The following is a 13,042-nucleotide window of genomic DNA, read 5'->3' as shown; positions in this document are numbered from 1 at the left end:
CACCTTTAGACAACAAATATATTCTATATTTCTGTTGGAAAGTTTGCTTACCACCAACAGAATACAACTTTAATTTCACATTATAATCAACTACAATGCTTCACCTTCTACAATTTAAACATGGTGTCTACTGGCTGTCAACAATTAAAAACAAGAAAAAACACATTTCTAAATCATAATATACAATCGTATCTTCTCCTTTTTCTTTCTATAGAATCCTAAAACTCACTAGCTTCTAGAACTCTCGTCCCCTTGGAACGAGCCCAAACAAAACTAATCTCCAATACGGAAAAACGTGCAGTCAAAATAAGATCCATGGCAACTCACTGGCTAAAAGCAAAACACAAATCTTTATGACTGCCCACCCTTGAGAAAATCAGCAACCAAGTTGTCCTCACTACGGACATGTCTGATTTTAAGAGGAAACTCCTGCAATATCCGTAGTAACTTTCCACCTAACTGCAGCGCTTCTCTCTCTTTTCAGGGTTCACTAGATAGGCATGTTGTTGGATCGGGGCCCAGTCCCCAATGTCATGCTCTAGTACATTTGGGTTGGCACATCTGAGAATGAACCCCGATGTTCTAAAAGCAGGGCAACAATGTCAATATAATTGTACCCAAATATTGTCAGTTGGTTGCATAAATATTTATGATTACTAAATGTTACATGAATATTAAACATGAAATATCAAAACCAAATGTACACCCCTTTGTTAATATGTATTGGCAATAATTCACTTAATGGTGAGGCATGGAATAATAAAACATGTATCTTTTGTCAGGCTGAATGTTTGAAATATGAGGTGATTTGAGTCATGCTTCTTCAGTAGTGGAATAAAGACAATTAGCACTTGAGTGTTGACTAGAAATGCTGGAGTGATGTAGGATTGTTAATAAAATTGATAGACCAATTTATTATACTGCGTCCATGTGTATAGGCTGCAAGTACGTTGAAATTAAGTTGTTTTAAAGTCATTGAAAAAAACAACCCAAAACAACATTTTTAACTTTCACATTCAACTACAACCGAACGCATATTGGACTTTGTTTTCAATGTCTTTCCAATATTATTATTTTTTTTTTTTTTTACAAGTTTCCAAATCAATAACCAATATGCAGAAACAGTTTGGGATAAATTGAAAAGCTAAACATAAAATGTGCTATGTACACAAACATCTGCCACAATAATCATATTACTTGTATTTTTTAAAACAAGCACCTTATAAACTGCACCCGAAACGCTTATGTTTTGACAAGTAGCAATAAATCACTGATATTGATTAGGGGGGAAATCAGGTTGTATGTGCTGTTGAAATGAACACAACTAAAAAAAAAACATGGAAATGGGAGATATATTTTACCTCACTGGTTAGAGGACAACCTGCAGAAGACAGTCAGCTACATTTGGAGTGATGCATTTATATTTAGGGCTCACTAAACAAAGGAACGCAACACTTATTTGTCATTACTCATCGATATCATGTTGAAATCAATTGTGCGAGGAGGGAGATGAGGTTGCACGTCCTGTTAAAACTAACAGCTCAAAAACCACACGGAATCTGGGAATAATGTGTACATCACTGGTTAGAGGACAATTTGTAGAAAACAGCTAGCTACATTTTGAAATGTTGCATTTTGATTCAAGTGGGTCACCAACACAGTAAGTGTAACACAACTMTTTTTTTGTTAGTCACTTTTTGTTAAATCACATAAATAGTACTCTTTCAATTCAGAGCCTGGATCTTTCCCCTGAGGCTAATATACATATCATGTTGAAATCAATAGAAAAGGGGGCAAACATTTAGGGTTCTACATTGTGACATTATTAAAATAATCCTTCTACAATGTTAAAACATTCTACATTGTGACATTACTTCATTGATATCATGAAACAACTCCTTCATGTATTTTCTGATGTTTAATCAGAGATCTTTTATCAGAGTATTTCTTCCCACATTGATTACAGCTATAAGGCTTCTCTCCTGTGTGTATTCTCTGGTGTAATGTCAGATGGCCAGATCTAGTAAAACTCTTCCCACATTGATCACATCTATAAGATTTCTCTCCTGTATGTATTCTCTGGTGTAACATCAGATGGTCAGATCTCGTAAAACTCTTCCCACATGATCACAACTATAAGGTTTCTCTCCTGTGTGTGTTCTCTGGTGTAAAGTCAGCTGGCCAGATGTAGTAAAACTCTTCCCACATTGATCACAGCTATAAGGCTTCTCTCCTGTGTGTATTCTCTGGTGTAAAGTCAGCTGGCCAGATGATGTAAAACTCTTCCCACATTGATCACAGCTATAAGGTTTCTCTCCTGTGTGCATTCTCTGGTGTATAGTCAGCTGGCCAGATGTAGTAAAACTATCCCACATAGATCACAGCTATAAGGTTTTCTCCTGTGTGCATTTTCTCTTGGTGTAAAGTAAGCTGGCCAGATGTAGTAAAACTCTTCCCACATTGATCACAGCTATAAGGTTTTTCTCCTGTGTGTCCCCGCTGGTGTACCATCAGGCTGTCTGGCCGAGAAAAACTCTTCCCACATTGATCACAGCTATGAGGTTTCTCTCCTGTGTGTGTTCTCTGGTGTATAGTCAGATGGCTAGGTGCAGTAAAACTCCTCCCACATTGATCACAGCCAAAAGATTTCTCTCCAGTGTGAATTCTTTGATGTATTTTAAGTTTTACTGAAGAGTTGAATCTTTTCCCACAGCCAGAGCAGCAGTTAGATTTCTTCCCTGTGGGTCTCTGCAGGTGTTTCTTGAGGAGTTCTGATCTGGAGAGACTCTTCTCTGCCTCGTCAGCATCATGATGTTGTTGAGGATCCCCAGAGGACCCACGATAGTCAAGTCTCTCTCCTGTGTGAATCAAAGTCAGACAGATGGTTAATGGCCCACAACAGCAGAAATCCACTGTTTATTTGAGGTAAAAGGTGATGCCCAGAGCATACCCATGAAGTTGTACAACAATTGATGTCTGTTAAATTTGACAATTAAGAGAGTCAAGTTAGCAACAATAGTCATATTTTGTTATTCAAGTTGTTGAAATCCTAAGCACTGTGCCAGACAACTTTTGGTCTCCAATATAGGCCCCTTTCTCTGGGTTTGCTAAAATTGCGGCCCGAGGTCAATGCACACACAATTTGATGCAGAAACTCCTCCCTGCTAATGAGGAAACCGCTAGTTATGGATGTAGTACATCTGCTAATGAGCATGTAATATATCTGCCTGGAGCAAAAATGGTAAGCGAAGATTTTAGTTTTTCACAATGTATTTTGAATATTACAGCGCAAGTCAGGAGTGCTACTCAAGGAAACTCACATTAAGCTCTGTGTCTATTCACTAATTCACCACCATAGGGAAGTTCTCATAGACTGACAGCAAAAATAGCCTCCATTTCCAGGTTGCTTATGAGTGCATTTCACATTACTTTGGATTATAATTGTAAGGCTTGTTTGAATCATCTGCTTAATATGTTTGTGTTATTGTCGCAAATCAACTGCTTTTTACTTAAAAAAACACTTCAACCAGTAAAATGCTTTTTGGCTATCTTTCCTATCAGCCTGACAATGAGGGTTTGTAAACTAAGTGTTAAACAAATTGGCCCATACCATCACCAAACAATAACATAGTAGAGGTCAACCGATACCGATTATTGGAGGATCAAAAAAAGCCGAATCCGATTAATCGGACGATTTTATATATATATTTGTAATAATGACAATTACAACAATACTGAATGAACACTTATTTTAACTTAATATAATTCAAATAAATAATGAAACATGTTCCATTTGGTTTAAATAATGCAAAAACAAAGTGTTGGAGAAGAAAGTAAAAGTGCAATATGTGCCATGTAAAAAAAGCTAACGTTTAAGTTCCTTGCTCAGAACATGAGAACATATGAAAGCTGGTGGTTCCTTTTAACATGAGTCTTCAATATTCCCAGTTAAGAAGTTTTAGGTTGTAGTTATTATAGGACTATTTCTATACCATTTGTATTTCTTATAACTTTGACTATTGGATGTTCTTATAGGCACTATAGTATTGCCAGCCTAATCTTGGGAGTTGATAGGCTTGAAGTCATAAACAGAGCTGTGCTTCAAGCATTGCGAAGAGCTGCTGGCAAATGCAGGAAGTGCTGTTTGAATGAATGCTTACGAGCCTGCTGCTGCCTACCACCGCTCAGTCAGACTGCTCGATCAAATATCAAATCATAGACTTAATTATAATATAATAAACACAGAAATACGGGCCTTAGGTCATATTCAATTTAATATTGCTCTTCACCTAGCCCAGGAACAGGCGGGGCCAAACAGGTGTTGATACCTCGTTTCCCTCCTTCAGGGAACAGTAATTATAGTCATAAAGTTACACTCCCTTTCAGTCGGTCAACTTCGGTACAACATACTATGGGAAATACAATCATTCCCTATGCCGACCCAAACGGATACTAAATGAAACGGCCCCTGGCAGACCACCCAGACCTGACCCCGCAAGATGCGTCAGTTTTGTAAATGTATTAATTGTCTTTTGTTTGAAACACTCCTGTCAATGTTGAGTAAGGACGCACACACCTAATTACGCATATAGAAGTAGGACTAGTCTACCTGGTGTCATGCCGTTGGCCTGGGGGTAGGTTTATGACAGTCATAAATACCTCTCCCCCCTTTTTCCTCTCTCTACCCTACTGATGTGACATTTGAAAATCCTTTGGTTAACATAGAGATTCTGGGAACATCAGAAGGTGGGGGGAAATGAACCATATTCTGGTAATCCGACCAATTGAACATATGCGGTGGAACTTAATGAATACGATGTCAGTTCGGTTGTCATCTGAGACATTCTCATCAATGATAGGATGACAAACTCTACAGTGGAAAGTCTGCACATTGTAGTTATCGGATTCACATGGAATTGTTGTTAAATTTAAATGTTTGAATATAAAATTATTGATGAAGAGATTAAATGTAATTTTAGCTTCCAAATGAGAGATTTGGTTTTCATAAGGTTAGGGCTCTGCTCAATCAGTGGCCCGCCCCTGTGAAGAGACATGGGTTATAAAACTTTTAAACACACCCTTCTCCCTTCACTATATAAAGCCTTGACGAAAATGTAACCTCCTGTTCCGGGGATGTTAGGATGACAATCCGATGTCAGAATGGTTCAGATGTCAACTACAGAACTAAGCCAACCTCAGTGTGAGCTTTGGTTGCGAATGGTATGAACTTTGAACTCTTATTCACTACAGAAGTGATACCTCCTAGCCGTTCAGTTGGCAACAGCAGCTGCAAACGTGGGCTAGGAAAGAACAGACAGAGTATCCCGTCTACCACACAATGACGTTACTACAACGTATTCAATTTACCAGCAGAGACATTCTTCAAAGCAACACGGCCTTCCATCTACCACCAACCTACCGAAGCGCAGCTCAGAGTAAATATTTATTGCATTTTCCTTTTCCAAATGGGCGGTAATTTAGAATGCATAAGATACTGTATTTACGATAGCATGGCTTCTCCCTTTGTTCCTCAAGTCTTCCCGCTCTTTCACTCAAACCCAGCCCCCTTTTCTTTTGTGTAACCAGCTGTCATATCTGTTCCGCCCGCTAGGGACGTTTTCCTTTATGACGTAATTTGTAATCAAAGGTATGATTCATTCTGTGTATATGTAATTCTGTGTGATTAGTTAGGTATTTAGTAAATAATTAAACCCAATTTTGTATTGCTGATTCAACTTGTTAGCCAGGGTTCGTGAAGATAACCAAGAATTTACAACTTTCAGATGAGACTGAAATAAGGTGACGATTAATATTGACTGCTATTGATGTAAAATATTACTAGGTCTTTAAGAGTTTATTCGGAAGATAACAGCTCTATAAATATTATTTCATGGTGCCCCGACTTTCTAGTTAATTACATTTACATGATTAGCTCAATCAGGTAATATTAATTACGGAGAAAGGATTTTATAGAATAGCATGTCATATCACTTAATCCGGCATAGCCAAATACACTGGCCTGTTCGCAAATGTAGGTCTATAAATGTGCCCATTTGGGGATGTAGCTCCCTCCAGTAACCACGAGCACAACCGTTCCTTGATTTTAACTGCCGGCTTTAATTATGTAGATTTAGTCAGAATTATCACCTTCCGTGAGAACTATAAAGTAAATGAAAAATACAGTTAAGCACACTCTTACAACCTTATCTTACGAGTGACTTATTAGCTTGGTATAACTCTGAAGTGCTTACATACATAAACAGTTTAGCTGGCGCTATAACAGTATTAGATTAAACACATGAATAAAGGAAAAATACCTCATTGGCTGCTTATTACAGAAGGGAGGAAATCAAGCTTCACACTTATTATTCCTGGCATGAATTCACGCTTCATCCTTAATTATTATAACGTTACCATCCTAACATATACGCTTCAAACTTTATGAACTACACCCGATGACAKGAAAACTTAGCTAACACAGCGCGGGATTGCYTTCCCTCCAAAAGTGTGTTGCTACAATAAGGATCCCCGTTACAACAGTTATTAGCTACGTAGTTCCGCTTCTCTTATCATTTCCCCGCACAGCGGACACGTAAACAATTCAAACACAAAACAACGACATAACCTGTAAGTCTAACTGGCAGTTACAGGGATGTCTCATAGTATTCTGATTGTCTTAATGCTGCACCACTAATGAGTTGTGAGCTTCTCATCTGGACAAGAGGAATACCTATGTGAGAATGCTGTTCATCGACTACAGCTCAGCATTTAACACCATATACCCTCCAAACTCGTCATCAAGCTCGAGACCCTGGGTCTCGATCCCGCCTGTGCAACTGGGTCCTGGACTTCCTGACGGGCCGCCCCCAGGTGGTGAGGGTAGGTAACATCTCCACCCCGCTGATCCTCAACAGGGGCCCCCAAGGGTGCGTTCTGAGCCCTCTCCTGTACTCCCTGTTCACCCATGACTGTGTGGCCATGCACGCCTCCAACTCAATCATCAAGTTTGCGGACGACACTACAGTGGTAGGCTTGATTACCAACAACGACGAGACGGCCTACAGGGAGGAGGTGAGGGCCCTCGAGTGTGGTGTCAGGAAAATAACCTCACACTCAACGTCAACAAAACAAAGGAGACGATTATGGACTTTAGGAAACAGCAGAGGGAGCACCCCCTATCCACATCGACGGACAGTAGTGGAGAAGGTGGAAAGTTTTAAGTTCCTCGGTGTACACATCACGGACAAACTGAATTGGTCCACCCACACAGACAGCGTTGTGAAGAAGGCGCAGCAGCGCCTCTTCAACCTCAGGAGGCTGAAGAAATTCGGCTTGTCACCAAAAGCACACTAGAAGCACTCAACTTCTACAGATGCACAATCGAGAGCATCCTGTCGGGCGTTATCACCGCTGGTACGGCAACTGCTCCGCCCACAACCGTAAGGCTCTCCAGAGGTAGTGAGGTCTGCACAACGCATCACCGGGGCAAACTACCTCCCCTCCAGGACACCTACACCACCCCGATGTCACAGGGAAGGCCATAAAGATCATCAAGGACAACAACCACCCGAGCCACTGCCTGTTCACCCCGCTATCATCCAGAAGGTGAGGTCAGTACAGGTGCATCAAAGCAGGGACCGAGAGACTGAAAAACAGCTTTCTATCTCAGGCCATCAGACTGTTAAACAGCCACCACTAACATTTAGTGGCCGCTGCCAACATACTGACTCAACTCCAGCCACTTTAATAATGGGAATTGATGGAATTATGTAAAAATGTATCACTTAGCCACTTTAAACTATTGCCACTTTATGTTTATATACCCTACATTACTCACTCATGTATATACTGTACTCTATACCATCTACTGCATCTTGCCTATGCCGTTCTGTACCATTCACTCATTCATCCTATTATCTTTATGTAACATATCTTTATCCTTTACTACTTGCTCGTGTTATAAGGTAGTAGTTGTGGAATGTTCGTAGGTTAGATTACTTGTTGGTTATTACTGCATTGTCGGAACTAGAAGCACAAGCATTTCGCTACACTCGCATTAACATCTGCTAACCATGTGTATGTGACAAATAAAATTTGATTTGATTTCTCAAAGCACATTTTTTTCACCTCAAACAGCAAGTGAACAAAGTCTAATCAAAATCAATTGCAAATGAGAATAACTCCTCAAAGTATTTAAAAAATATTTCCAGCTCCCGCCCTTTCGATAACCACTCGGCACAAAAGGGAAAAATGTAATGCTCTGATCCAGTGGAAATGTCATAAAATACCTGATTACTTCTTATCCCTTTCACAAATAGCCTACAGCTGTGTCTGTCCCAAACTCACTGGCGCGGGAAACTGAGAGCCCAGAATATTTTATACAATGTTTCAAGTTTGTTGTAGACAGGTCATGTGATTTATAGGATTTGTTTGCAATGTTTTTATTTGTTGGCTTTATGTAGGCTATTTTTTACATAGTTGGCAATGGCAATAAAAGTCACTTTTAGATTTGTGTAATTTTCATTTAGATTTAGATAGAATGTAAATTAATCACAGACAATGATTTTGAGATACTATTATAAATTAAATGAAACTGCTCCAGTAAAATGTGCATATTAAAATCATAACTGGCACGCAGATCGGTAGAAAAGGTCAGATAAATTTACACTCCAAATGTAGGTTGCCGACTGCTTGTGTAGCCTATTACCAGCAACGTAAGAATTTACGAAGGCCAGCAGGAGGAGGTGGTTCAGGAATATTTGTTTTCTCTTCTGGTTGGGCAATATTGATGTAATGGCATGAAAATAAATTGGCTGAATATTATACAATGACTTATCAACAGCTCTAACAATTTGACCCCCACAGGAAATCTACACTGGCAATTCTAGAATATACTATATATCTTAGAAACCTGGTTAAACTATCACTATGACATCATGGATGAATTCTAGAATACACTATATAGCCTAGAGACCTGGTTAAACTATAATTTTGACCTCATGGATGGCCAGTTCTTGTATTCATAGTGTAGTGAATTCAGGGGGTAGCCCTGAGCTGGACTCAAATCTGGGTCCAGTGACTGTCAAGCCAACACCTTTTAACTGTTACGCCAAGATGTCTGAACTTCTTGACGAGATCGCTAGGTTTTGGGTTAAGGTTGATACAATAGCTTTCTCTATGAATTTGAGTGGTTACATTTCTCCAGCCCCCATCCCTCAGCCGTTTACCAAACAAAGTCTCTGAGCAGCCATTTTGTTTCAGTTTAAATCCTAGGTTGTCCCTTTAAAAAAGCCACACATCAATCAACAAACCAATCTGCAGTTGAAACAATATCAAAGCTGCAATTCCACCACTGTTTTGGTAATACGATGATGGATGGGGCTGGAGAACTGTAACTAGTCTCTAATTCATAGACAGACCTATGGAGGCAAGGACTGACCATCCATGATATCAGCATTATAGTTTTAACCATGTTGAGGCTATACAGTGTTGGTTTACATTGTTTCTAGACATTGGAGTAAAAAAAGCTTATTTGGGGTTCTGATGGGGTACAACAGTTGAACTAAGCTCATGAGGCATGTGTTATATTCTTCAAGAATCAATGGCTATAAATAAATAATTGTAATGTCACAATATGGATGTAGCAATTGCATATTTCCCCTTTAACGCCACACATCAGTTCAACAACTGCAGAGTTTGTGCCTCTGTATTTAAGACAGTACTTACTAGTGTTAATCAGGGAACGGTTTCTCAAAACCATTTTACGGCTAAGTTCACCACTGGATGCCTTAAGATGCGTTTGGGAAACCGGAACTAGATACCCAGTTTCCTTCTCTTCTTCCCCCTCCTTTCTCGATGTGAAAGTCATCTCCACCTCATCTTTCACTCCAAAAACTGCATCCTCTTCTTTCTCTTCCCCCTCTTCTTTCACTGCAACATCCTCCTCCTCTTTCACGCTGAACGCGTCTTCCTCTTCTTTCACCGAACCGTCTTTCTCTTCTTTAACTACAACAGCCTCATCCTCAACTTCTTGTTTTACTGTGATATCATGCTCTTCCTTCTCCTCTTTGACGAGAGCTTCTTTCTCCGTCCAGCAGACCTCCTCTTCTTTAGCAGGACGAGAGTAGTTTAGTAAGCTCATGGTCGGAGATGTTAGCTAGCTAGGCTAATGCTAACTTAACCAGCCCGCTAGCTGACTAATAACAACGCCGTAAATATGAAATTAAATCGGATAACTAACTAGACGACAGAAGTGGGTTTAAAACACAGTGGCTAATATACACTAAAGCGTCTAAATAGCTTTATTGGTTCAGCTATTTTGGCTAGCAAGCTACGGATGTGGCTGACTAACTGTTGCCGCTGTTGAAAGAAGCGTTCCGTCCACTAGATTATACGTCACACTAGCAGCACTGCCTTAAATCCCAACATCCATCTGCTGACTGGAGTGGGTAACGCAGTTGATTAAAATGTATATTTGAAATGTTTTACAAAAAGTTATAGGGTAGGAATCAGGGACGTTTGAGATCGACTGAGTTTTTTTTTACACCTTCCAATGTAAATCCATTGAACGAGACAAGTTACCAGACAGGACATATTGCTAATGCTCTTCCCATTGATAACCCGAATGACAATTAACTTGTGGGCGGTGGTGGTGATGACGGCTTATTGGATGACGTCGTCCATCGGGATTCCCCCAAAAAGAAGACGCTCTGGATTGATCACTGGAGTCAGGTGTGAAGGAGGAGGTTGATCATCAGGAGTCAGATGTGAAGGAGGAGGTTGATCATCAGGAGTCAGATGTGAAGGAGGAGGATGATCATCAATAGTCAGATGTGAAGGAGGAGGTTGATCATCAGTGAACCTCTAGGATTGTGGCTGGGCTGGCGTTTCCACTTCCAGCTTGGTCGTGTATTTTGATGCATTGAATGTTGATATTGTTGATATTGAACCTATGTTATATATTGGTACCTCCTGTTTCATGAAGTGATGTCACTAAGTACTGCCCCTATATATACAATGCATTCGGAAATTATTCAGACCCCTTCACCTTTTCCACATTTTGTTACGTTACAGCCTTATTCTAAAATGGATAAAATATCAATCTACACACAATACCCAATAATGACATCACAATATCCCATAAGACATCACATTGCCCCATATTGACATCACAATACCCCATTACGAGAAAGCAAAAACAGGTAAATAAATGAAAAAATTAGATTTTCTTTAAAAAACAAGGACATTTCTAGTTGACCCCAAACTTTTGAATGGTAGTGTACATCTATCTACATGATGTATTGTTACACCATGTAGGAGCAGTATAGACCTAGTCTGTTCATTATATGCATCTACATGATGTATTGTTACACCATGTAGGAGCAGTATAGACCTAGTCTGTTCACTATATACATCTACATGATGTATTGTTACACCATGTAGGAGCAGTATAGACCTAGTCTGTTCATTATATACATTATCTAACGATGATGTATTGTTACACCATGTGGAGCCAGTATAGACCTAGTCTGTTCACTATCATACATCTACATGTGAGTATTTGCTACACCATGTAGGAGCAGTATGGACCTAGTCTGTTCATTATATACATCTACATGATGTATTGTTACACCATGTAGAGCAGCTAGCTACTTATTTAGATTTAGTTTGACTTAATGAAAACTGTCTTAAATGTGCTGTAGTAAACATTGTTTTGTTCGCACTAATCAATCAACAACATTCCTTTCTTTGTATGTCTCAATAATAATTAGTGTATTTAATTAAATCCATTTAAAAACAATCTTTTGTCTGTACATAAGAAAAACAAATATTTTAACTGCGTTTCCCACTCCAGTCAGCAAGACGGCGATGTGCGTCTTTCAGGCAATTCTGCTAGCTTGACGTATAATCTAGTGGACGGTTTCTTCATAAACAGCTAGTCAACCACCTCGGTAGTTTGCTAGCCAACATAGCCGAAAATATTCAAGCTATTTATACGCTTTCCGTCTATAATTTACCTACTTGTTTTAGACAACACTTCTGTCGTATCTACTTGTGAACTATTTAGTTTAATATTTACGTTGTTTTTTATTAGTCAGCTATAGTAGCTGGCTGGTTAAGTTAGCACTAGCCTAGTCGCTAATGATAGCTAGCTACTAACATCCCCGAACATGAGCTCCCTAAACTACTCCCCTCCGTTTTAAAGAAGAGGTCTGCTGGACGGAGAAAGAAAGCTCTGGGCTGAACATTGTCGTGAAAGAGAGAAGGATAGGAGGATGTCACAGTAAACAAGAAAGTAGAGGTTTGATGCTGTGAAAGATGAATGAGAAGACGCGGTCAGATGAAAGAGGAGAGGAAGAGAAAAGAGGGAATGCCGTTTTTGGAGTGAAGAAGGAAGGGGAATTACTGTCACATTGAAAGATGAAGAGGAGGAGATGGGATATGTGATTAACACCAGTAAAGTACCGCTTTTAAATTTGTTTTTAACTTTGGATATTCGGAGTTCTCTCGTCAATACCTCTTCGATGAAGGGCCCTAGGAATGATGACTGATATGTCTAGAATCAGGACGACGTAGAGCAAGCTACCCCTTGTTTTCTCCGTTCCGTTTTTCAAAAAGTGACTTAACATATATAATTTGAGAAGGTCTATCTGCTGACCGCAGACTGGGGGCACCGGCATGGTGTGATTTTCGTGTAGTGATGTTTTACTACACACCGTGCCCCCCAATAGTGCCATGCGAGAGTTGGGTTGGCTACACCAAAGATATGGATATACTGACAAGATGTCTCTGCCCTAACAAAGGGAGTCGTTGTCCACAAAGCGGCACTGCGCGTTGTCTAGCTCCCACCTGTCCTTTCTTTGAATTGGTGGATACATCTTATTATTTTGTAAACTATTGTTTATTATTCTATGAAGGTTGTTGACGTCAACCGCCTGTATTCAATGGAGAGAGATGCTAAACTACTAGCAATGAATATGCATAGCGAATCTGGAGTGTTTTTTATCAAATTGTCGGTATGTCACGTGTATCTCTCTCCTTT

The 13,042-nt window shown here is 39.7% G+C and overlaps 2 pseudogenes; one reads left to right on the top strand and one right to left on the bottom strand.

Moving 5' to 3' along the window:
- Positions 1-193: 193 nt before the first annotated feature.
- Positions 194-10,374, bottom strand: LOC112080837 (zinc finger protein ZFP2-like; annotated as a pseudogene).
- Positions 10,375-12,256: 1,882 nt separating this feature from the next.
- The window catches only part of LOC139027480 (zinc finger protein 180-like), an 11,408-nt pseudogene continuing 10,622 nt past the window's right edge, over positions 12,257-13,042 (top strand).

The sequence above is a fragment of the Salvelinus sp. IW2-2015 genome, unplaced genomic scaffold, assembly GCF_002910315.2.
Source record: "Salvelinus sp. IW2-2015 unplaced genomic scaffold, ASM291031v2 Un_scaffold16525, whole genome shotgun sequence".
Classification (NCBI taxonomy): Eukaryota; Metazoa; Chordata; class Actinopteri; order Salmoniformes; family Salmonidae; genus Salvelinus; species Salvelinus sp. IW2-2015.
Note: the sequence above shows the minus strand (reverse complement) of the source record. Positions and strands in the feature narration are given on the sequence as shown.